Source organism: Saccopteryx bilineata, chromosome 11 (assembly GCF_036850765.1).
Source record: "Saccopteryx bilineata isolate mSacBil1 chromosome 11, mSacBil1_pri_phased_curated, whole genome shotgun sequence".
In the NCBI taxonomy this organism is placed as follows: domain Eukaryota; kingdom Metazoa; phylum Chordata; class Mammalia; order Chiroptera; family Emballonuridae; genus Saccopteryx; species Saccopteryx bilineata.
In genome coordinates this window covers 35,572,268-35,599,622 of record NC_089500.1, presented here as the reverse complement: position 1 = coordinate 35,599,622, position 27,355 = coordinate 35,572,268, and positions in this window count along the sequence as shown.

Here is a 27,355-nt window from a genome sequence, read left to right as displayed (position 1 = left end):
GCAGAGGGGAGAAACTGGAGGTTTTGCTGTAAAGATTCCTAAGGGGAATCAGGAAAGACATAGTATTGGTTTGGGGACTATTCACTAAAGTGCTCCTAGTAGCAAAAACCAAGAGAAACGCAGCTGGAATCATTTTATGAATTGCAGGCAAATTGTAAGATTGAATTCAGTCAAGATAATTGGTTTTTAAGTATGTCCTTTCTCTTCCTCCTATTTGATATTATTAACATGAAGTCTTTTAAAATGTCAATAATTTAAATGTAATTTAATTTCTTTAATGAAATTGTTTAATAATTTGAGAATAAGATAGCTTTGAGCAGGAGCAGGGGAGGGGGTAGCGGCCCGGGGTGCAGTGAGCCTTGCAGGGGACGGAAGGTGCCTTCTAGCTCTGCAGGGTGACTAATTGATACCAGTGAAGTCCCTTTGAAAGGCCTTCTATTTCATGTTGCCCCAGCTGAATGCAAGAGAACTGCACGCTAAATGCCATTCAGGAAATGTAAAGTGTATTAAAATAGGCAGCGATGCCATAGTATTGGATATGGTTCCCCTGACCACAAAATTCTAGTATTTAAGTAAAGTTGGAATCTAGAAAACAGATTGGACTATCACAGCCCCATAGCCTGGTATGTAAAGACCTCTACAATTTACTTTTTGCAAAACGTTAAATCATAATCAACTCTGAATCATACCCAACTTTTTTTTTTTTTTTTTTTTTAACACAGGTCTGAATTTCTCTGTCATGTAATTTATGAAGTTAAATGTTTGAAACCTAGAACCAAGTAAAATACTTTTATATATTTATCTCTATTTAGTGTTACTTGTGATTTTGAGCTAGGCCAAGTTTCTAGGCTATTCAGATTTTTTTTTGAATACTAATTCAACCATCCTGTATATTACCTGTTTCTCCCGGCTTTGTTTCATTTGCAAATATAATAATTATGCCATTGACACCTTCATCCAAATAATTGATTGGAAATGTGGAGAGGACAAGGGTGAGGACAAAGCTCTTCAAGCCTTAAAGAACTTTCTGCAGGTTGAAATGGATTAATTCATGGGGAAATGGAAGAGAAATAACTTTTATGGAATCTCTATTATGTACCTGATACTCTGAATGATTCTTTGCATATATTATCATGTTTAATCTTTAATCATGATAACATAATTTGCAAGTGCTGAACTTGATTTTTGATCCTACATCTGTTGAACTCCATGCTCTTACTAGTAAACAATAGTACCTCTAATTAATTAACATTTTTTACTTGGCTGTTCAACTTTCTACCAGTCCTCCAAAGTGCATTTTCCTCCCGCCCATGTTTCTGAATCTTGTCCATAAGGAAACCAAGATAGGCCCTACTAGTATGTGACTGAAATTCCAATACACTATGTGGATTTCTCTCAGTCATATTGAGACCAAAATTGTTGGGTGTGGTGCTAAAAGAGATAGAGTTTGAATTTAGCATTTCATGGTTCTTATTTCTAGTTGGTTCTTTTTTTTTTTATAAGAAATATAATATGGCCTGACCTGTGGTGGCGCAGTGGATAAAGCGTCGACCTGGAAATGCTGAGGTCGCCGGTTCAAAACCCTGGGCTTGCCTGGTCAAGGCACCTATGGGAGTTGATGCTTCCAGCTCCTCCCCCCTTCTCTCTCTCTGTCTCTCTCTCCTCTCTCTCCCTCTCTGTCTCTCTCCTCTCTAAAAATAAATAAATAAAGTAAAAAAAATATTAAAAAAAAAAAAAAAGAAATATAATATGACACCTAAATATTAGAATAAATAGAAAGGTGGTTTTTCATATGTTCTATCATTTTTTCTACAATTGCATTATTTATTTATTTTTTTAGTTTGGGAATTTGAATTGCCTATATAATGGGGAATTCTGTGATTTCAAGGATTTCCCCCTCAACACTTACCAGTTGTGATAACGGGAATAATAATAGTAACATTTAAATGCTCACTCTGTATCAGACACTGTGATAAGTGCTTTATGTGTATTATCATCTCACTTATTTTATAACACCTCACTTATTTTATTATGTAATGCTTCCTATTATAAATATCTCCATTTTATAGATTAGGAGACAGACTGAGGTTAAGTAACATGTCCAAGAACTGTGGTTGGAACCCAGGAAGATGGTCTCCTCCATTGCCTGTGGCTCTAGTCATTGTTGCAAGAGAAGTTTGTCTTGTGAGCAGAGAAACTGACTGCTTTCTTCTGAATTACCTTTTCAGGAAGTTTAATGAATAGCCTTAGAAGATACAGTGTCTCCCTGCAAAGTAAAGAGCAGGTTTGTTTACTGGTCAGTATAGTAAAGATAATGTCTCTCTTTGGGGCAAAGATTAAGCAGGCTCACTGTTCACTGTAAAAGATTCAGGTTCACTAAGCTCAAGATTCCTTTCTTGAAATGTAAACCAATATGTGTGCAGAATGTCACTGAGCACTCATGGAATCACCTTGTGGGAATCAGGGCTAGGGTATCTGGTACAAATGCTGACCCTCTGGCTACTGCTATTATCAATACTATGAGTAATAAAATCTTTTATCTCTAACCCAAGGTTCTCATGTCTTTTGCTTGTTTTTAATGTTTAATGAGACTTATTTATTTTTAAGTATATATTTAATAAGAGAGGAAGGGAGAGAGTGAGAGAGAGAGACAGGAACATTGATCTATTCCTATATGCCCTGACCAGGGATCAAACTGGCAACCACTGCACTTCTGGACAATGCTCTCCAACCGCGCTATCCCACCAGGGAGGTTCTCATGTCTTTTCCTATGAAACTATAGCAGGCTAACTTGTTAGCTTGTAAGTAGGGTAAAACTCAGACCTTTCATAGTTCTTGACTGCCTCTATGTGGAGAGTATATGATTCTTTCAACTAGTAGTCCAGCAATGCTGTAGAAAACAAACACGATGTGACAATCTAAGAGAAAGCTAGCTGCCTTCTGGTGGTCCAAATATCTTTTTTTTTCTTTTTTTCTTTTTGTATTTTTCTGAAGCTGGAAACGGGGAGAGACAGTCAGACAGACTCCCGCATGCGCCCGGGATCCACCCAGCACGCCCACCAGGGGCGACGCTCTGCCCACCAGGGGGCGATGCTCTGCCCCTCCGGGGCGTCGCTCTGCCGAGACCAGAGCCACTCTAGCGCCTGGGGCAGAGGCCAAGGAGCCATCCCCAGCGCCCGGGCCATCTTTGCTCCAATGGAGCCTTGGCTGTGGTAGGGGAAGAGAGAGACAGAGAGGAAGGAGGGGGGTGGGGGTGGAGAAGCAAATGGGCGCTTCTCCTGTGTGCCCTGGCCGGGAATCGAACCCGGGTCCCCTGCACGCCAGGCCGATGCTCTACTGCTGAGCCAACTGGCCAGGGCCGGTCCAAATATCTTTAATGATGTACTTTGGGGTAGTAGACCCCTGGTGGCAGCCTGTGCTCTCCTTCTCTTAGATAAGTAAATTTTATAAATGAGAATCTGACTGTCCTTATGTAGTGTAGAAGCATAGTTCTGGTTAAAAACATTTTGAAACAGAACTGCCAACTTAAGTTTGCAAAATAGAAGGGTATTTTGCTGGGTTGCCTTGGTTGGTAACCTTAAAGGATGTGGACTCATTTTGATGGATAAAGTAAACACAGAAAAATCACTCAATCTGGGTTTACTGTTATTTTAAAGCTTGACATGCATCTATCAGCAGCAGTACCTAGCTAATGTCAAGAGGTATAGGATTTCAGGAAAAGAGCCATTCTTAAATAAATAACATTTTGAGAAAAATCTTAAAACTTTATTGGAGAAATGACGCTTTTACTTTGTTAAGAAAAAATAGATTAATCCTTTGTACAAAGGCTTATAATTTGGTTTAAATAAAATGACCTGTCATGGTGGCTCAGTGAATAAAGCATCAACCTGGAATGCTGAGGTCACAAGTTCAAAACCCCAGGCTTGCTGGTCAAGACATACAGGAAGCAACTATTATGAGTTGATGCTTCCCACTCCTCCTCTCTCTCTCTCTCTCCTCTGTCTAAAATTAATCAATAAAAAAAATGATTCTGCATACAGTGTATTTTCAGAGTTTGGGGTAGGAAAATTTGGGTTTTCAGTAGATTTTAGGAATGTTTTCTTAAGTTGTATGCAAGAAATATACACTCAAAAGGTTGAACCCAAAGGTTTTATGTAAAATATTCAAAATTTTATGTACATATCTAATCTCTCCCTAAATTTTCTGCTTAGCAACTCAGGCACAGAGCACACTCAGAAAACTTTGTGAACAAAAAAAAAAAGCCAAAATAAGCATGCTTCCAGGCAGGACATGGTTAGTGGCACATCCGAGCACAGATTTCAAATATGGGTGCATGGATTTCCTTTTTATAAATTTGCAATTGATTTAATGGTAACAGATGCAGAGAACTAGTTGGTAACTGGTTTCAGATAAAGACAACATTGGCTGCAGCTGGGCCAGTCCCAATCTCTTCACTATGGACTTCCCATAGCTAGTAGTTCTTAAACTTTACTGAACATCAGAATCCCATGGGGGGACTTGCTGTTTCAGCCCGACACCAACCCCCAGATTATCTGATTCTTTGGTTTAGGGTAAGCCTGAAAATTTTCATTTCGAATGAGTTCCCAAATATTGCTGATTCTGCTGGTCTACTTTTAAGGAGCACATTTTGAGAACCACTGCCTGAAACCATTTCTGTGAGGCTAAGTGCCTCTGGCCTAAAATGAGGAGCTCTTTAGAAAAATAAATATGTAGGCTATTTTTCATATTTGCCTTAGGAAAGTTAGGAACTTTTATTTCCCAGGGGACCCTCCTTCCACTCCATGCTGATTTTTGTTTTCCATTGTATTTCTATTTTGCGTAAAATCACAGTAAAATTCTGCCTTAACATATACTGAACTCAGTTTTGGCCCCTCAGTTTCTTTTTCCTATTTTTCCTCCACCATCTTGCTGCCTTCACACGTGAAGAAGCAACACCCACAAATTTTTAGGTAATTTATGGACAAAATAGATGTGTATTATGCAGACCTCTTCTAAACTACATACAAGGGATTACTTAAAATCCTCTGGAGAGGGACATTACCAGTTTCCTTTTGCTCTAAGGCTTTATCTGTTGAATTTCTGAGTCAATTTTGAATTTCTGAGTCAGCAAATTGTATACCTTTTAAGGCCGAGACCCCATGTGGATTTGCACTTTTAGTGAACGCTTGATTTTAAATAGAATAACTGTCTTTTTACTTGACTGTTGTACATTTTCTCAGGCCTATCCTTTTGTCAGTTTACTCATACCAATTCACCATATTTGTCACATTTGAAATTTGTCAAATGAAGTTCAGTATATTATCAATCTAAACAGATTAGTGACCATGGTTGGATAGACCATGATGATAAATAAGGTTTATTTTTTGGCTGATTGATAGATATATGGGCTGCCCAGGCGCCTAGGTTGAGTTGAATTTTGACGACCTGAACTCAGTGGGGAAGAACTCCACTTCCGGTTCTGTCCATGCTGTACCTCACAGAAGGGCGTGGTTTCATGAGAGTCCCGCCCGCACTGGCAGATTCTAGCTTATTGTTTCTTTTTATCTTTCATTTTATTTTTCAATTACAACTTACATTCAGTATCATTTTGTATTAGTCTCAGTTGTACAGAATAGTGATTAGGCAATCAATCATATTGACCTGCTGTTTTAATATCATGTGCATACAGGATAGATCAAGCAATTTCATATGGAAATGTCAAAAAGTATTAAAATACTGTTAAAGGAATTAGAGAAACTTCTATTTTTTTTTCCTGAGCCTCAGTTTTCTTAATTATAAAATAGGGAGAGTAATACCTATTTAGTAGATGACGTTGTTAAGCCAGGAAAGATCTTCCAGAAGGAAGGCAGAACAATAAAAAAGAGAAGAATGGGAGAAACTGTGGTTAAATTGACAGCGTGGTGAGGGGGCAGGAGAGGCAGCAGGGGTCTAAGCCCCTCCTTTTCACTCACCAACCCCATTTGCTGAACCTTGCTGAGTTGTAATTTGCTAATCTATAAAATCGTAATATAATATCTACTTCTTTGGGTTTTGATAATTGACACATGTAATGTGCATAACTCATAACAGGCACTAAATAAAGGAGGTCATTATCAATGAATTGCTGGTATGTACTATGGAAAGTCTGAGAGGACAATATTTGAAAATATATGAGAGGATAAATACTTTATATGTAATTAGTGAATTTTAGGGTCAAAGGATAAAAATTATGCAAGGGAAAATTACACTGAATAAGAGGAAGAACCTTCTAAGAAGCAAACCTAGGTAAGCAGTGGAGTGGGTTTCTGTGTCAACAGTGAGTTACCTAAGCAAAAAAATATTCAGAGGGCTGCTGGATGGTTTTGGCCAGATTTTGTAAAAGGATTCCCACTTTCAATGGGAGGTTGGCGTCTGTGATATTGGAAATGCCTCCAATTCAATTATACTACGAATTGACCCTTGTAACTTGTGGAAAATCACCCTCTCTGCTCTTATTTTACATGATCCCGGTGACGACTCTTATATTCCAAAGGATTTATATTTTTGTAAGATCTCATGGGACTTATGAAATAATCGTGAAGAACATTCAATCCTTCTGTTTAAAACCAACAAACAAAATGAAACAACAGATATCTATATTTTTTCTTTGTTTTAAACAGAGCAATAGGTGCTTTGCTTGCTCAAGGGCTCCAGTGCCGCATATACCCATTTAAGCAGTCCAAGGTTGACACTACTAACAAGAAGACGTTCCGAAAAAGCACATTAGGACATGGCAATTGAGTCCGGCAGCCCCAGGAAGAAACACATTACTGTGGCTGTATGTTTCTGGTACAGTGATCAGCAGTGAAATGATTAACAGTGTTGGCATTTAAGTGATCATAATTAGGTTTCAAAGTTAACAGCCCATTGAGATAAATAGTGGAAGTTCACACCTCTCTCAGTGCTATTGTTTATCAGAATGTCAAGTTGCAGATTCAGGAAGACAACATTAATGTGGCTTTAGACACTAATTGCCTAAAGCCAAGTTGTATCCACCTGGGAGGGTCCTTTGGGTATTTGTTCAACTAAAATGTCAGGGAATATGCAGTTCTGGGGTTGTGCATTGCCTACCAGCATACAACAATGCACTGATATTTTGATGCTTTGAAGGCAAATGATACTGGAATATGTTCTAATGTTTGAGAGGAGTCTCCTGGTTTAATAGTCTATTTGCCTCAGTTTCTCCTCTCAAACTGCTCTGAAACTGCTCACTTAGACACAATGGTTTCTGAGAGAAATAAGAAATTGAATGATTTAAAGAACAACAAAAACTCTTTTGCTCATATGAATTAGATTTCATAATTCATATTATTGTCCTAAAGGAGTTAATGTGCACATTCCGTCAATAGAACATTGAGAGCATAATTAAATTAATTTTCATAGAATTCTGAACTACTTGTTCTCAAGTAAGTTTACACGCATGATTGCCTGCTGCCTGATGCTAATTGGGGTGGAGATTGTATGGTTTCAGTTTGCAAAGTATTGATTTTCTTTTTCAAACGACATTCAATAATTAAAAGCAGCATAAGTGGGGAAAAGTACCCGTAAGATGTAAAAAGAAATATGCTGCAACATTATAGTAGTGGTTGTCTTTTCATGAAATAAAGTTTCCTACAAGAACAAACTCATTAGTAGTTCATTATCTTTGTCAACATAAAATAATTATTGGACACCGTTAAAAAATTACATTGTTAAAGAAACTTAAGGAGAACTGAACTTTAAACTTTCCAATTTCTTACTATTTCACCTTAAAACAGAGTTTTTCTTTTTTTCTTCTTTTTTCTTATCTATCTATCTATCATCTATTTATTTATTTATTATTCTCTACTGACAGGTTAGAAAATGGATCATGGCATCCCCTTTAATTCTGAGTGCTACCAGGGGGCTTACAATGACCAAGGAGAGGATGAGGACCCAAGGCATGCAAAATCATGGACAAGGAAGAGACATATAGAAAAGAAGTGCAGGAGCAAGAAGGTGGGAAGGGCAGAAAAACAGGTAAACTGGACAATAGGAAGGGATCATTACTCACCTCGGGTTCTGGGACCATTGTTTTCTTCTATCTCAGAAACAGACCTCTAGCTTCTGCTTCTTTGAAGTAGTTCTGCACTGGGAAGCTTTTCATGAAAAGAATTATACTACAAAGAAATGGCTTTTGCAAATGGTTGAGGTTCTGAAGTCAGTCAGTGGAGGGTAATTACACAGACATTTGAGCCAGGCTGGACTGCCGGGCAGACCCTGTTAGTCAGTGGTGTCCATCAACTAATGGTTGGAGATGAATCGTATTTGATTGCTCTATAAATATTAGACTATGATCTCCCTCAGGCCAGGTGTTGTGCCTTTTTAATTTTAACATCCTTAATCTAAGCTGGATGTCTGATTCATAGACTTTTTTTTAAGGGTTAAATGTAGATTTTATGGGAGACACTTAAATTTTTGTTAATATTCAACTTTTGTTAGGAAATATTAAAAGCCACCAAGTAATTATTATGCTCATAATTTTCCTATCACACTTAAAAAATAATTTATGTATTTTAAAATGTTTCCATTATACTTTTAGACCCAATTGAACTCTACTGAATTTCTTGCAATTTGAATGCATGTCAGCATCAAGGACAGGAAGAAGATGTACCCATAATATTATGTGTCAACTTGGCTAGGGTATAGGCAGTTAGTTATTCGGTCAAACACTAATCCTGTGTTGCTGTAAAGGTATTTTTTAGATGTGACTGAAATGTATAGTCAGTTATTTCAAGAAAGAAAGACTGTTTTACATTACCTGGGTGGGTCCGAGCCATTCATTCTCCCTGAGGAAGAAGCAATCCCCTAATAACACTTGAGCGCTCGCTCAGAGTCTGGCCAGCTTTTCCTGATGACCTGCTCCACAGATTTCCAGCTTGCCTAGTCAGCCTCCACAGTGCGTTAAGTCAATTTCTTGCAATAAATCTCTCTCTCTTTTTTAATAACAGCTTTATTGAGATATAATTCTCATATCATATAATTAACCCATTTAAAATGCACAGTTCAATGGTTTTTTATTATTACATTATTAATTTTTAAAAATTGTGGTAAAATACATGTAACATAAAATTAGCTGTTTTAACCATTTTCAATGTACAGTTCAGTGGCATTTATTACATTCACGACATTGGGCAACTGTCCCCACTATTTCCAGACTTTTCCATTACCCTAAGCAGAATCTCTAACTATTAAGCAATAACTCCCTATTCTCCTCTTTTCCCCAGTCCCAGGTAAGTTCTGACCTGCTGGCTGCTTCTATGAATTTTTCTATTTAAGGTACTTCATATAATGAAATCATAAAATATTTGTCCTTTTGTTTCTGGCTTTGAAATTTAACATAAATTTTCAAAGTTTATTCATGTTATAGCATAATCCAGTATGTCATTTCTTTTAAGGCTGAATAATATTGTTTTATTGTGTGTGTGTGTATGTGTGTGCGTGTGTGTGTGTATGTGTGTGTGTATATATATATACACATCACATTTCCCCCCCATTCATCAGCTGATGGACATGGGTTATTTCTGTGTTTGAGCTATTGTGAATAATGTTTGCTAAATTTTCTGCAGTTAAAAATTTATTTTTTAGCTATAACAGGATTAATACAATTGAAGCTCTTACCATCCTATTCTTCACTCTTTCATCCCCCTGGGGTAGGAAACATTTTACAGCTGTAGTATAGCTTTCTGATCCATGTTTACACATTTTCAACGTATGTAAATGAGCATATATTGCTGAGTGTTATATTTTGAGTTTTAGCAATTTACATAAATGGCACAATATTTTTTGTAGCTAACTTTTTTTCTACTATAATGTATTAGATATTTATATAAATGTATACATGTAAATCTAGTTTATTTAAACTTATGAATAGCATTCCATTGTCAAAATACACCAGTATTTTTCATACATTTCCTTATTGATTCTAATTTTTCAATGTTTCAAATAGATCTGTTTGTGTATTTTCTTCTTAAAAACTGCAAAAATTTAGGATATAATTAAAATGGAATTTTTCTCTTTTGTCTGTGTTTAATCTCATGTTTATGCTATTTGTTGAGTTTTCAATTTCAAAAGTACTTTTTTTGAGAAGTTTTATTTGGCACCCTCTCCCAAGTTCACCTGTTTTATGTTTGTTCATTTGTTTATTTTACATATTTTCCTACCATATAATTATATTTCTTCCAGTAAACATGAAGGTAGTGGTGTGAAAAGGAGGAAAGATAATTAAGAAAAGAAAAAAGTGGTATTAGCAAGACTTGTTAACTGACTAAACATGGAAAGTAAAGAAAAAAGAAGAACATAAAATGAAACTATTAATAACAACTAACATTACTGCACACTTAGCATGTGTTTGGCATGTTACATCCATGAACTCATTCATCTTTGTGCAGTAAAGGATTTGGCCTTCATAGCTTCACAGGGTAACCTCTAGCCTCATAAGAATATCTTTGTTTTCTGGGAGGCCTTGGATCATTCCAGATTGTCTATGCTAACAATAGCATTTATTGAACTTTGGGCCACACAGTAACAGCTTGACCTCTGGAGGGGCTGGAGAGTAAGGTCAGCCATGTGAATGATCAGCCACGTCTATGTGACCAAATGCCATTGAAAACTCCAGATACCAAATCTCGGGGGAGCTTCTTTGGCTGGCAATATTCTCTGCATGTTGCCGCACATTGTTGCTGAGAGAAGTAAGCGTTGTCTGCATGATTCCTGAAAAGGACAATGGGAAGCTTTGTGCTAGGTCTTTCCTGGACTCTGCCCTCTGCACCTTTGCCTATGTATCTTTCACTGTAATAAACTGTAACTGTGTATTTAATGGCTTTTCTAAGTTCTGTGAGTTCTTCTATGACTAGAAGAACTCTTGAACCTGAGGGTGGTCTCGGGGGACACTTGAATTGCATACTCACTTCAGGTAGCTATTATTACTATTTTCATTTTTATGGATGAGGACACTGAAGCTCAAAGAGATTAAATAAGAGATACTGAAACTTGAATAAAAATGAAGACCTCCAGGATCCCTATTGTCAAAATCCTGAACTTCCTAAACTAATGCACCCTATGTCTCTGGTTTTGGTGACTGGGTGCAATTCACCAAGAATTTCAATTGAGATAAAATAGATTTGGGGGGAAGATATTGATTCATATATGAGCCTAGAGCTTCAAAACCATGGGTGGGCTGGAGATATTTAGGAGCGATTGGTGGGGGTTTGACATCACTGGAATGAATGTCATCATCTAGGTTGAGTATGAAGGGAGAAAAAGAGATGGACTGGGGACAGAATCCAAGATCCACCAATACAGAAAAATCAAATTAAAAAAAGGAGCCAGAAAAAGAGACTGAAAAAGAACAGTTGGCAAGAAGGAGGAAAACTAGAGAATCATGCCAAGAATACCAGGGAAAAAGCAAATTTTAAGAAAGAAGGGCATGGTTAATGGTGTCAAACGTACAAGTATGTCACATACAAAATAATGTCCATTGGATTTGGAAACAAGGACATTTTGGCAAGAGCAGTTTCAGATTAGCAGTGGGTATAGAAGCCAGGCTGCAGTGCATGGAGTAGTAAGGGAGAGATGAGTATGGCAGTGGAGAGACAGACAGCTCCTTCTTTGTCATCTGCATTATCATTTGTCATTCACTCAGTTTCTGGGATTTGCTATTTTAATTGCTTTGGTATGATACCTTTTATTTCCCACGGGACTGTGATATCCTTCAGGGACCAGCCTGGCTCTGATCCCTGGGTAATGAGTTCAGTGCAGGTGAAAGTTTGTAGTTAATGAGTTAGGTATGCTGAGGAAGGGGACCATGGAGAGGGTGGGCAGCTGTGCAAAGGGGATTATTCCTGGTGGGGTTCAGAGCACACCTGATTAGACAAGGGCTCACAGAAAGCAGTCCAGTTTGAGAGTTAAGGGAAGCTCTGGGTCAGACGGATTCTACCTCAAATCCTGTCTTTGGTACTTCCTGTGTAATACAGCAAAAATTCTAAGTCTTTATTTCTTTATCTGTAAAAAAAAAAAAAAAAAGATGCAAGTCTGCTAGGCCTGCCACAAAAGAATTCCACAGACTAGGTGGCTAAACAAGAGAAATGTATTTTCTCACAGTTCTAGAGGCTGGAAGTCCAAGATCGGAGTGTTGGCAGGGTTCATTTCCTCTGAGGCCTCTCTCTTTTGCTTGCAGAGTTCGCCTTCTGGCTGTGTCCTCACATGGTCGTCCCTCTATCTGTTTTGTCTCTGTTCTGATCACCTCTTCTTATAAAGACCCCAGAAATATGGACTAGAGCAGGGGTTGGGAACCTCTTTGGCTGAGAGAGCCATGAACGCCACATATTTTAAACTGTAATTCCGTTAGAGCCATACAACGACCTGTGTACATTATGCATTATCCAATAAAAATTTGGTGTTGTCCCAGAGGACAGCTGTGATTGGCTCCAGCCACTCGCAACCATGAACATGAGCGGTAGGAAATGAATGGATTGTAATACATATTTTTAATGTTATTATTATTTTTTATTAAAGATTTGTCTGCGAGCCAGATGCAGCCATCAAAAGAGCCACATCTGGCTTGCGAGCCATAGCACAAGTTTCTGATCCCTGGACTAAAGCGATGCTAATGACCCCACTTTAATTACCTCTTTATAGGCCCTGTCTCTCAAAATAGTCACCTTCTGAGGTACTAAGCTTAGGACTTTAACATACAAATTTTGGGGGTGACACAATTCAGCTCAAACAAAGAGGATAACATTAAAACCTATTGCATATCATTTTGGGACGAAGAATTGAGAATATACATAGACCATATTTAGTATCTGAGACCTAGTCACTACTAAATAACCTAGATGAAAAGGAAATCTGCAGATCTATATCGGGAATACTTGCCTTGCTCTAAAAGGAAGTAGAGAGGAAAACCCAAGGTTTACGTTCTGAGTTATTCCTTCTAGGGCTCATGCCCTGATCAACCCCTTTGCCTACAGATGGGTCTCCTCTTTGCTCTGGTCTTGTCTAGTAACTTCCGTTATATCACTCTTTTCATGATTATTTTCCCCTTCTATAGTGGTCAGTGTCTGAAATCATGTCTATCTTGTCTGTATCATCAGCACAGAAGCAGGACAAATGATACAAACATATTTATTAAACAAATATCTGATTGTCAACATTTTCCTGAGATAACACAGTGACTCATTTCCCCCCACATTTTTATAGCAAAGGAGAACAGAAAATAAACGAAAATTTAAGAAGACTGAAAACATTGCTTTGATTCCTAGGCAATTTGAATTGGCTTTTAATCAATGAACTTGTTTGAGTTTCTACCTTTGAGTAAAGGAAAACCCAGTAAGTTTGCATGGCACGCAATCCACAGTTACGCTTTCTCAATATTTAGCTAGTTTTCTCCTTCTTTCTCTCCACTGCCCTGGAGCAAATGCTGAATTTTAATTTTGTAATTTTATATCTAAATTTTAGCGGTAGCCTTTACACAGTTATGGATATATAGACCACCCCTCACCCCAAGAAAAGAGAAACATTAAAACACAAAACAAGCTTTATGTAAATTTGCCTTCTCAACTTTATGCACCTGAGTTAAATGAGGCTCATAAGAACGGTTGCAATTCAGTTAATGTTTTCCTCCTGACACAGAATTTTAATTTGGAATTGTATTTCTGAAAAGATGGTACAATTTAGGAGGCTGACAATTTAGGAGCCATTTAAAATGGTGCCTTCTCTATTAAAGGTAGTGGGAGGGCTTCTCTGGAGGTATTAAGTAGGCCAAAAGTTCACCAAGGTCAGGGAGCAACAAATGTCCTTGACATTTGAAAAAGGTCTGTTTAGAAATCTGAGAAGTACGTAGAACCCCGTTGTTGTTTTTAATGCTGTTAATAGGCGACAGAATGCTAATTAGTCAGATTAACTAAGTGGCTGAGTCATGCAGTAACCTTTCTCACAAAGGAAGTGTCCACTTTGAGATGCTAAATGAGGCCATAAAGGCAGCCAACCATTCCATTCTTGAAAGACAAGGGAGCACCTATGAAGTTGTTAACATGGCAAGTGAATTAAGTGTTTTGTGTGTTGTGTGTGTATCTATGTCTATCTACATATATATTGATATACATATGTACATTGAAGGTCTAGTTGTCATATTTAAGGCCTATGCTAATAGGCATGTAAATAATTCTTGTAATAAACAGGTTTTAGAGATACTTAATCAAGTCAGTTTATTCTTGTTTTCAAAAAGATTTTTTTTATTCACTTTAGAGATGAGAGAGAGAGAGAGAGAGAAGGAGGGAGATGCAGGAAGCATCAACTCCCATATGTGCCTTGACCAGGCAAGCCCCGGGTTTCAAACTGGTGACCTCAGCATTCCAGGTTGACAGTCAACGCTTTATCCACTGTGCCACCACAGGTCAGGCTAGATCAATTTATTCTTTAAGGAAAACCCATTAACAATTTTTATTTGAAATAAAAATTCAAAAACTTAAGAAGAAAACAATTTTTTCTAAAAATTGTGGTTTTGAGTTATATCAGCAGAGGGGCCTGAATGGTGGAGGCAGGGTCTGAGGCAGGACTGGGTCTCAGTTATAGAAATTTCAGGGGTCTGCCCCACCTCCTTGAGAAGGATATCTGAGCAAGGATGTCAGCCAGAAGAACCAAATTTCCAAACTGCTTATTTTACAGCCTTCCTCTTGCTGTCCTTTCCTCATGGTTTTAGTGGTTACCCAAACAAAACATCGTTACCCAAACAAAACGTCTTTACCCAGAATTCCCTCGAGGAGTGGGGGGTGGACAGCCCTGAAGGGATCTTTGTTCTTCACAGTGGAGACCCTGTTTCTGTTTCTTCCAATCCCAGCACAGTGGGATGGTTAACAGGGTAACCAAAGCAGGGTTACTGATGCCTACTGACTAGAAAAAAATACAGGAGAACTTGCAGAAGTGTAGCTCTGGTATGAAATTCCAGTCATCAAGAGTTGTCTGCTCTCTCAGCACACTGACAAGCAATACTGAAAAACAAATGAATGGCTTTTGCTTAAGGTGATCTAGGCTAGCCTGACCAGGTGGTGGTGCAGTGGATAAAGTGTCGGACTGGGACACAGAGGACTCAGGTTCGAAACCCTGAGGTCTCAGGCTTGAGAGTGGGCTCACCAGCTTGAGCGCGGGTCACTGGCTTGAGGGCAAGATCATAGCCATGACTCCTAGGTTGCTGGCTTGAAGCCCAAGGTCTCTGGATTGAGCAAGGGGTCACTCGCTCTGCTGTAGCCTCTGGGTCAAGACATATTATGAGAAAGCAATCAATGAACAACTAAGGAGCTGTAATAAAGAATTGAAGCTTCTCATCTCTCTCCCTTTCTGTCTGTCTGTCCCTCTCTCTGTCTCTGTCACAAAAAAAAGATGATCTACACTAAGGGGAGGATTAAAAAACACTTTTTTTCTTTTTTCTTCCTTATCTTTAACATTGTTTTAGGAAAGGGACTATTTACATTTTATCAAAAGCAAATAAAAAAAACAACAACCATGGAGCTGGGATGTACTAATTTGCGTAAGATGGTGGTTGGTCAGTGTCACCACATTGACCTCTCAGTATGCCTTTGAGTGGCCTCAGTGTCTTCAGGTTTCCTCCAACAGGAAGAAGAATACCAGGAGAACAGTTGTGTGCACCCTGCACTGGTGCGATTGAGAATGAAAACAAAACACATTTGGCCTACTGTATTACATACTTTCTTGTGCCACATTAAGCCATTTGGATGCTATTTAGAGTTAAGTGGTCTTCACAGTCAACCATGTTTTGAGTAAAGGAATGATAGCAGATATCCTCAAGTTTTAGAAGGATAATTTCGGCAGCCAGCAGAGCAAAGAGGCTGATGCAGGGAGCACAGAGGGAGAGAGACCAAGTGGGATGGGATTGAAGTCTGGGACTCTGACCAGGGTGCCTGCTGCTACTCAGAGGGTGATGGTGACGGCCTTCTGCCTCAGCACAGACGTCACTTGGGAGTTTGTCAGAAAGGCACATCCATTGGCCCTGCCCTGACAGGGGTGTTTAATCTCTCGTTTCATGTTCTCCAGCAGATTCTTAGGACCATTCAAGTTTGAAGACGCTGCTGTGGAAGGTACCTTGGGGACCGCTGCATTCTTCTTTGCCACTTGCACGCCTACCTGGATCCCTCCCTCTGCTCCGGCACCAGAGGCTGTACTCTGCAGGGTTAACTTTCCACCCTAGTGCAACCAGGGAATGCTTTTCAGCGATCACAGTTCCACTTGGAAAATCACAACTTCTTGGGAATAAATCAGGACACCTGGGAATAGTTTAGTCTCTTTACTTGAGAGGAGTGCTTCATCAGCTTCGACTCATCAGAGGATCTGGTCTGCATAGTAATAATAATCATCTTGATGACAACCAGCATTTGTTTAAGCGGGAATGGATGATGGCAAGGTAGGGAGGTCTTAAGTGTCGAGCAGCAATAAATCCTCTCTCTTTGTCTTTGTGGGCTAGGATAATACCAATCATTCTCCTCCTTCCTTCCTCTCTGAGCTCTGCTAGGCAGAAAAAGAGCAGCCAGCAGTCTAGTGGAGGTGATTCAGGGATACCACAAAGACCTCCGGGAAGGCCCGGATTCCTTCCTGTCTGTCAGTGTTCCCTTGTACTGGTCACTAAAATTCTATTATATTCTTCTATTATTCATACCTTAGTTACTTAAGATATTAATTTCCTCTGAGTGAGTTGTAATTTAAGAGGAAACTGTAGTGCATTTGAAGACCCCAAATATGTATATCTTTATTTTAAAATATACATGCACTATACTATCAACACTATATACATATTACCAATGCAAAAATAACAATAAAAATATAAATGTATATAAATTATACATTTCTGCCAATTCCCAACGGATTGGGTGGCAAAATATGCTTTATAGATTCCTGCTCTAGAACTGTAGTTCTAAACCTGAGAAAAATCCATTGATGGGCTCCAAATGGTCAGTCAACTCCCTGCAATGTATGCAAAATTAATAAACCTTTTTCTGGAGAGAAGGTGTGCCTTCTTCTTAGAGGAGTTTTAAACTCATACGGTATTATATAATCATAGGTAAGAGAAATAAGGATCTCCAAATAAGACTGTGCATGGGATAGGGGAAAAAGACATGAATAAAAGAAATGAAGTTATTTAATGAGCAGCTAATATGAACTAGATATTGTCTCTGTGACTCTGACTTAATAACTCACTTGATTTTCATGAGTCTTATTGTAGTAGACATTGTTATATCCTTTTTATAAATAGGGCAATTAGGTGACTTTCTAAAGTTTACTCACAGGAATGGATGGATTTGGAATTCAAGGAGGGAGAGCAATGGGCACTTGAATTTAAAAGGCTTCAAACAGGGAGACTGGGAGCATCGAAGAGACACTTTCTTCCTAGTTTTTTTATTTTTTGTATTTTTCTGAAGCTGGAAACGGGGAGAGACAATCAGACAGACTCCCGCATGCGCCCGACCGGGATCCACCCAGCACGCCCACCAGGGGCGACGCTCTGCCCACCAGGGGGCGATGCTCTGCTCCTCCGGGGCATCGCTGTGCTGCGACCAGAGCCACTCTAGCGCCTGGAGCAGAGGCCAAGGAGCCATCCCCAGCGCCCGGGCCATCTTTGCTCCAATGGAGCCTTGGCTGCGGGAGGGAAAGAGAGAGACAGAGAGGAAGGAGGGGGGGGGGTGGAGAAGCAAATGGGCACTTCTCCTACATGCCCTGGCCGGGAATCGAACCCGGGTCCCCCGCACACCAGGCCGACGCTCTACCGCTGAGCCAACCGGCCAGGGCCTCTTTCTAGTTTTTGAGAAAGGTGGAGCACTCCTCTTACCCATAGCTAAGCCCTCCAGTTATGCCTTGATTCTTCCTCCTCTGCCTCTTCTGGGACCATCTCTAGCAAGTCTTCCATCTCTCTTTTATATCAGGACCCTCCTGCTGCACCTGTGATCAGCAACCAAAAGGGTCAGCAGAGAGCACGTGATGTGTAAATAAAACCAAACCAAATGCTCTCCAGGTAATTCCAGTCTCTCTTTCATTCTCCCCTCCCCAGTTGGAACTAGTCTCTAGCCTCTGTATTTCTTCTTGAACCTTTTGCCTATGGATATATTCAGCATTTCTTATTATAAGAAAGCATTACTTTGAAACTCACATGCTTTTTCTTCTCTTTAGGGAGAAAATATTGGTAACCTCCCAACAGCTGAAGGTTGGTTGGTAAGGGTGATAGATCTTTTACATCGGGATAACCTTGATACTAGATTTTAATGACAGCAAGGCTCAGATCAAATTCTGCCACACATACAGATATATATATATATATATATATATATGACAGAAAACACAAAAGGAATCATATAACCTGTTCTATAAGCTTGACAAAGTCCTGGCTCTAGGTCCCTTGTAGTGCTGCTACAGCGCCTTGCATGGACGGTTCACTACAGGCCAAGAGGCAGTAATTTAGCAGCAGGATTCAGCTACCATTCCAGCCAGATTCAGACAAGGAGAATCCTCTGAGTCAGCAGCTGGACCCAGGACAATTTCTGAATCAAGCCTCAGGCTCCACTCCTAATTGCATTGGCTCTGGGGCTCGCTGGATTCTTACACCCCATTCACGCATGAGTGGGAATGCCTGCACACTATTTCAGTCAATACACACATCTTGATCACCGCTCATTTCACCAATGAAAAATCATTTCTGACATCCCTTACTCGAACAAAGAAAGTCTCTGGAGTTGATCGGCTATAAAGGTAGCTGAAGTGTTTCGAGAGCCTCATGTGGCGGGAAGTTTCCATTAGAGTCTTTCAATTTTTAACCTCCCTGGAATGAGTGTTCTCAGTTAGGACACTGATCTCCCTCTCTCTATCTAGATGAAAATTACCTAACAAACACTGCCTATGGGGGGGAGTATTTTCAAGGAAATCATAGTTTGCATGCCTGGGAAATACAAAGAAATGGGATACTATAATTTTTATAATATATGAAAATGCTGTATTTTTAGGCCAGAAATATCTGGTTAAGGTTGGTAAGTTCATATGCTTCAACCTAAAAACATAGTCCTCGAGTGTCTCAGGATATATCACACTCTGTTGTTCTTTTTTGTCCCATCCTTGCTGGTCCCCTCAAATGGCTCCCTGGCATCTCCCATACACATTGACCTTTCATCTCTTTCTGATGTGGCTCTGTACTAACCTTTTCCTGTGAACTGCTTCTCATCCTGTTGATCCTATCTGAGCTATCACCTTATACAGGGAACTCTATGCTCCCCAGAAACACGAGTGCCCTCCCAGGACATCTGAAACATCCTGTGCTGACTGCCTTCTGAGCACTGTATTGTAAACCTATTGTTAACTCTCTCATCTGGCCCCTCCATGGCCACAAGCTCCCTGAGAATTGGGGCTGGACCTTCCTAAGTGCCAGGACACAACAGAAGGAAGCAAACAGTGAGTGCATCGTGCTGTACAACATGTATCCTTGAGAAGTATGCTCAGTAGGGCAAATAAGCTTACCCTATGAGAGAATAATGTCCCCAGTGGACAAGGCACGTTACAATTAGGTGCTAAATGTTGAGATGTGGTCTGTAAGTGCCATAAGCCACAGGGGTAGAACAATGAAGGTGAGGCTCATAGAAAACGAATTAAGAATATTTTGGAGAAGAGGATATGTGTCCTTGTCCCAAGTCTCTGAGTCAAAAGAGAATGTGGAGGAGAACCCAGGCCACTGGGATTCACCCTGATGACTACAACGAACCGGTGTCTGACAGACAGTGGGACTCCGATTAGTCTCATAGAGAGCTCTGGGCACCACTAGATTTATGAAAAGGTGACACACATAGGTATGGGGAAAGAATAACAATAGCAATTACACCAATTAAAATAAAAATGATATCATCTGGGATCACTCAACCAATTAGCACACAATTTAGTGTAATAAGAAATCAGAGAGAAGGAGAAAGAGAGAATGAGAACAAGAACATCGCCTACTAAGAACACGAGCGGAAGCAGGGGACCGAAACTGCTGGATTTCAACAGTGAGCCGATCTCTCTCATTTGCCTGCAAGAATTGCATCCAACTAGGAGGATAACTCTGTCCCTGCTAGTTTGGAGTCCAGCATATTATCTACTGAGGATTTTGATGTCTTACTTAAGCCTGTGCCAGTCTGATTTTAGGAAGAGTGTACATTATTTACATGAAAACAAATATGAGCATTAGGAGGCATTTTTCCCCTGCGTGCAATTCCTACTAAAGAATTTACATTCTTCTAATTTGCTGCTTTACTGCACCACTTAGTATCCGCCTGAGATGAGCACAATGTCCTCAGTTAGGAAGGTGCTGAGGAAATTTACCCTTTTAGCACTAAATCACTTGCTCTCCTCCTTGAAGCCACCAAGCTCTTACTCCCTTGAAATTCCCCTTCCTAAGCATCTGTTTGGTTTTGCAGGTATCAGCTGATCCCCAAATCACAATGCAAGCTTGGGAAGACGTTTGATTTTACCACTTAATCTGACTGTACTGCTGTAGTAGTTTTTCTACTCCAATTCAAAATAGCCTTTTCCTTAACAAATGCAGAGGCATGTGTTTTATTTACGTTGCAATTGATGAATTCTTCTTAAAAACGGGAATTCTGAATGTCTTTTAGCAACACGCAAACATGAATACCATATGGTGAGCTGCTTCCTGTGGAGTTAGGATAAACATCATGAATAGCATTAATGTAAACCACATGTATTAGTGGTACCCACCCAACCAGCTCAATAGACTTGCAGCCTGAAACCGAACCAGAAAAACATCTTATGAAACCAAACATTGAACTTCTGTGGTGTCAGGAGGCTTTGCTGTGTTTTCCTCTAGGAGAAGGAAGACAAATCTAGAATATTGCTTTAAACACATAGGAATACGAATGCCTACACTTTTGCTAGTTGCATTTGGAGTTTTAGGATGAAGAATGCTCCAAGAGGCCAACTTTGAAGGCAGCTTTTGATGTGATTGTGGACTTCTGTCACTTGCAAATTCTATTAAAATGGAAAGAGATACAGGAAACCATTGAAGACTTTTGAAGCATTGCAGGCCTTGCATTTGCAGCTGTGCCCTGGCTCAGGAAGAGTTTTTGTGCTTCTTGAGAACAAATCTCGGAGGCGAGGCTGGCATGATATGCATCAGGACAAGGCAGGCAAAGGGTGATAGAGAGCCAGCTGTAGTCACATGAGTGGAGACCCATCTTTGTAGCTGTGTTTCATTTTCAAATATCAGCAGGGAGCTAACTTCTCTGCTATGTCGTTTTTGCTCAGCATTTTATTAATATGATGTGGCTTGGCTGGATTATTATAATTATAATCTATGAAAACTCGATCCATTACTGCAACCTAGCTTTTTTTTAAAATTTGAAGTCTTTTCCAAAGGGTTTATTCTTTTATTGTGTCTGTCTCCTGCTGCCCTAAATCATCCACAGATGTAGGGACATGAGGATAGGGTATTCTTTGCTCTCTCCACTGTCTATGCCTCTCTGCCTTCCTATTTATTCTCTACTACGTGCCAGATATTGTGCTAGCAGCTTTCTTTTTATTTTTTATTTATTTATTCATATATATTTATTTCTTTATTTATTTGTATTTTTCTGAAGTTGGAAATGGGGAAGCAGTCAGACTCCCGCATTTGCCCGACCAGTATCCACCCGGCATGCCCACCAGGGGGCGATGCTCTGCCCATCTGGGGCATTGCTCTTTTGCGACCAGAGCCATTCTAGTGCCTGAGGCAGAGGCCATGGAGCCATCCTCAGCACCTGGGCCAACTTTGCTCCAATGGAGCCTTGGCTGCGGGAGGGGAAGGGAGAGACAGAGGGGAAGGAGAAGGGGAGGGGTGGAGAAGCAGATGGGCGCTTCTCCTGTGTGCCCTGGCTGGGAATCATACCCGGGACTCCTGTATGCCAGGCCGACGCTCTACCATTGAGCCAACTGGCCAGGACCTATTTATTCATTTTTAGAAAGAGAGAGAGGGAGAGAGAGAGGATGGGGAAGGAGCAGGTAGCATCAATTCCCATATGTGCCTTGACCAGGCAAGCCTGGGGATTCAAACAGGTGAGTTCAGCGTTCCAGGTTGACTCTTTATGCACTGAGCCACCAAAGGTCAGGCCACCAGCAGCTTGCCGTTGTCTGCAGACACGAGCATTAGCGCTGCTCCTCTTTTGGATTTTACCTCCTCTATTTAGTCGTAAGTGTTGACCGTGAGGAGGAGGATGTCCCATTCTTTTTCTGTTTTTACCACCTAATCTCACTTTTCTTTCTCTACTCCAAGACCTTCTAATGTTTTGGTGACATTAAAATTCACATCAGTAAGATTGACCATGAGTTGCTATTTGTCGATGCATGGTTAAGAGTGTACTGGGATTCATTGTACTATTTTTCTATAAGCTTGAAAATATTTAAACAAAAAATTAAAACAATCTATGTTGATGACTGCCTACCATGTCCTGTTCTTACAGCCCCTGAGTATGGTCTTCAGCTTCATCTCAGCTACCATGGGCAAGGCCGCATGTTGGACTTCAACATCACAGATGATTTCTCCCCCAAGATCTCTGACCATGAAATTCCTTATCTGGACTCACTTTCCACCTTACCCACCACTCCTCCTCCCAACTCTATTCATTACTGACCAACATCCAGATCTCAAATCTTTCTACCACTCAGTTTTCAAAGTCCATTTGTTTTTATTTTGGCTTTAATTAAGTTCCGGCCTGGTCTAGGTCCCTTAGATTGGGCAATGACATAATTCTTATATCTGCACCCTTAATTTCCTATTTATTTGTCATTATGTGGTGCTTATTTTTCCAATATTTATCCATGGAAGCCTATTACACATTTTTTCTCCTGCTTACTTGCATAGCAAATATACCCTGAGGCCACATCACCTGTGTATCAGGAAGTAGCAACTATTATTCCTTCAGGAAATATCTTATGAGCTTTCACCATTCCTTAATTTTAATTCACAACTTAGTCTTCTAGAGCAACGCTGTCCATTGGAACTTTCTATGATGATTGAAATGTTCTATGAATCTCTTCTTTTCAAAATAGTAGCCACAAGCCACAGATGCTATTGAGCAATAAAAATATGACAGTAAGATTGGGAAACTGAAATTTAATTTCATTAAATTTCTATTGATTTATATTTAAACAGACACACATAGCTGGTGGCTACCATGCTGGACAGCATATCTGTGGTGCTCTAAGGCATTGTCTTAATTTCAACATCATTGCTGCTTCCTGGAGAGTCTTTCTGCTAAGGTAGTATGTTCCCTGCTCACTGCAAGGACAACCCTTCTGCATTGTGGGTATTTTATCTCTGTGTGAGGCCTTTGCTGTTGTCTCTGGGATAGATTGACTTGATGCTGGGGACAAAGATTGAAAACTCTGGGTTGTTTGCCCATGCCTAACCCTCTCCTGGTAGGCCAACTTTCATGCTTTATTTCAGCATTAACCATCTGGGATTCATCATCTCTTTCCAGAACCCCTGCAATAACCTTTGGCTAGGTTCCTTCTTGCTGGTTTTGCTCCCCTTAAATCCATTGTTCACCCAGTACATAGAATGAGTGCATTAAAATGAAATTCAGAGTTACACTTCTCCTCTTTTGTCATTTTAGGGATGTTAGATTGTTTTAGCCTAGAATGTTCCTCTTCTGCTTTCTGCATAGTTTGCTTCTCCTCCTTCAAATGTCACGTTAAATATCACCTTCTCAGGGAGGTCTTCTCTGATTAATCTAAAGAACATCTTTTTTTTTATTGTCTGTCTCAGGCCCCACTTTTGTCCTTTGTAACCCACATGGCAGTTTGTTTCTCTCTAATTTATTTGTGTAATTGTCCCCTTCTGTAGAATATACAATCCTTGAAAGCAGGGATCCCAGCAGTGTTGGCTCTGGCTCTCTAGACTTAGAATGTCATAGAGACTCAGTAAAGAATTGTCAGATGAATCGTAGAATCATTTCCATTTTCTCCCTAAGAGAGCATGATAGACTAGCTTCTTCCATCTCAGAGTCTAGTCTGTGGACCAGCAGCATTGCCCCACCTGGAGTCCTATTAGAAATGCAGACTTTCAGGCCACACCCCTGGCCCCTTGCATATGAGCTGGAGCAGCGCTGCTCTGGCAGATGAGAAGGACAGGGCGCCTTCCGTCACTGCCTTCCATGCTCCACTGCAGGCCTCGGACCCACCTTGGCCCCAGTGGCGGCTCTCTTTCTCTACCCCGGGGGATAAAACATACAAAGTCTACTGACCATTTCTGAAAATGGAGCTTGCATTCAGCATGTCCTAGTAAGCTTGCCAGCTACCTGGGCTCATCTGAGACTGACTGCAGAGAGATATTGTTGAGAGAATTGCAGGTTGAAGTCCTGAATTGTTGCTCACTGGCTGTATGAGATCGGGTATATTACATAACCGTTCTGTATCTGCTTAACACCTGTATTAAAACAGAGCCAGATGTCACATCCAGACAATGAAATATTATACAACACTAAAAGAAATGAGCTGTCAATCCTTTAAAAGACAAAGATGAATCTTAAATGCACATTACTAAGTGACAGAAGCCAATTGTAAAAGGTTACATAATGTGGAATTTCAGCTATGACATTTTGGAAAAGGCAAAACTGTGGAGAAAGTAAAAACATCCTTGGTTGCCACTTTGTGGGGAGGGAGGGATGAATAGGTAGAGCAGAGAGAAAATTAAGGACACTTAAAATACTTTGGATGATAGTATGCTGGAGGCATGTCATTTGTCTAAATCCATAGACTATTTACACTATATACCCAGGGGGAACCTTAATGCAAACTATGGACTTTGGATGATTATAATGTGACAGTACAGGTTCATCCATTGTGACAGACACACCACTCTGGGGGGGATGTTAGTAATAGGGAGTCTGTCTGTATAGAGTAGGAGGCAGAAGATATATGGAAATTTTCTGTATTTTCCCCTGAATTTTGCTGTAAACCTAAAACTGCTCTTAAAAAAGCTTTAATAATAATAATAATAATAGTAATAATAAAGCATAGTCAACATTTGTAGAGTTCTTACGATGAGCCTGGCACTGCCCTAAGTGCCTTACTTAAATTCATACTTTACACTCACAATACCCTATTCGATCTTTTTTCATGATCATTATACTGTAGATAGAGATTTAGGGCTTAGAGACATGGGGTCTGGCTCAAAGTCACACAATTGACAAATGGCTAAGCTGGGGTTCAAACCTAGGGCTGTCTGTCTCCAGACTCTGATCCCCTAGTGCTATGCAGTTCTTTGATGATAGCACTTGGCGTTCTTGTGACAGCCAGATGAAATAATACAATGTTGATAAATGGTTAAGTCCTTTATAAATGCTAGTTAACATTATTTGGAGCAGAGACAAATGGCTGGGTCCCTTGATATATGATCTTTTTGTACATGTGGTCTCAGACAGGCAGTAGCGCAGCTGGCTGCACAGTATCTGCTCGTGTCCACAGGCCTCAGCTTCCCCTCGGGGAGATGCAGAATGGCGACTGCAGGGGTGCTTGCCCTCTCTCTGGGCTGGAAAGATAATCTAGAGGAGAAGCAAAGGGAGCATTGCTCTCCTCCACGTGCTGAACACAAGCCCAAGACTTGGACCTATGCAAGATTCTGGCTGCTCTGTGGATCAGCATCAGCAAAGTGCTCAGGACCCTGCAACCAAGATCTCAAAGTGCACGCCATGTATCTTATTCTACACACTCCCATCATCACTGTGGGCAGCACAGAACAGAAAATTCACCCCCTTTCACATCTGGGGAAACAGAAGTATGAAGAGGTGAAATCATTTACCTAAGGTCATAGACTTCATCACTGTTAAGAGCAAAGACCAGGAACTTAAATATTTCTTTGCTCTGAAATTAGAGTTTTATCTAGGAGATGCTTCTGCCTAAATCGCTGGTGTTTCAGTTCTTTTATGCTAAACTCCATTTCAGCATTTCTTCTGATGTATGGCCCCAATTCTGCTTCACTGGGTCTTGTTCAAAATTCATTTCTTTGGTGAACTATCCTCTAATCTCCTATGACCACAGGCTCTCCTTAGACCAGAGCTCCCAGACATGGTTTTTGAAAAATAACATCATAATCCTAAAGAGAAATGAAAAAAATTGAAAGCAATCTTTGTGATGCACTATTTTTATTTGGTTGTTTGTGCTGTTTAGATGAAGAGGGTACTGGATAGGGTATCTCTCCCATGTTTTATACCATGCTTAATAAGTTCTCAGAATCTAGTAACTGTTTCAGAGCCAAAGAAAAATTTCAAAGCACATAACCTCCTGGGGAGGCTGTGAAATTATTCATGGCTGACACTGATGAGAGGACCAGAGTTTCCATCCTACAAGGAGAAGACATTGTGATACTCAGAGAGGCCAGGACTTATTCTTGGGAAACCAGATGTATAAAGTATATCAATAAAACCTATTTCTGGAATGAATGTTAATAAGTCATATACAAATGTATACATAATAACAATGTGCTATTTATGCCACTCTGTGATAAAACTAATCGTTGGTGTTGGTTATTTATCATACAATGCACTAATTTTAATATAGCTCTTAAAAGAGAAACCTTAAAATAATATATTGCTAGTTGAATGAGATAATGCATGTATAGAAGAGCATATGCATATTAATATTATATGTTAAATTCTTATTATTTAATGATGGAATAATTTCAGATGTTTGTACAAGTAAATGGGATTTTGGGGGAATTTTTAGAGAGTAAATAATAGTGTAAAGATGTTGGACAAATAAAATTTGAAATTGAACCATCCATACCATGTGACAATTATGTGGGATGTTGGAGAAAAGCTGATCAGGAATAAGAGAGAGGAGATAGTACTTTAGTAATGAATATGGAAGTGGACAGCAACCGGTTTTTAATATTTTTAATTTATTTGTTATTATGTCCTAGTATCAGGTTTCATTGCAAATGAAATAATTTACTATTGTGTCTATGAATAACTAAAGGCTAGGAACTTATGTATACTGTAACAGTCCCAGAAGAACTATAGAAGAAGGTGAATAAAAGAAACTTAGGGTAGAAGTTAGTGAAGGAGAGGGGACCTAGAACCACTTGAAAGCAGAGGCTGTGAAAGGCTCACGTCCAGGTCATTGGTCCAGGCTGTTATGAGATGAGTGGGAGTGGAGTGACCTGAAGGAGGTTGTGTTCTCAATGAAGAGATATGAGTATGAGATCTCAGTCTTGTGAGAGAGACTGTTAAATTAATAAACGCAAAGTGCTAAGGTGCTATGATGTCAATGATGAGGACGA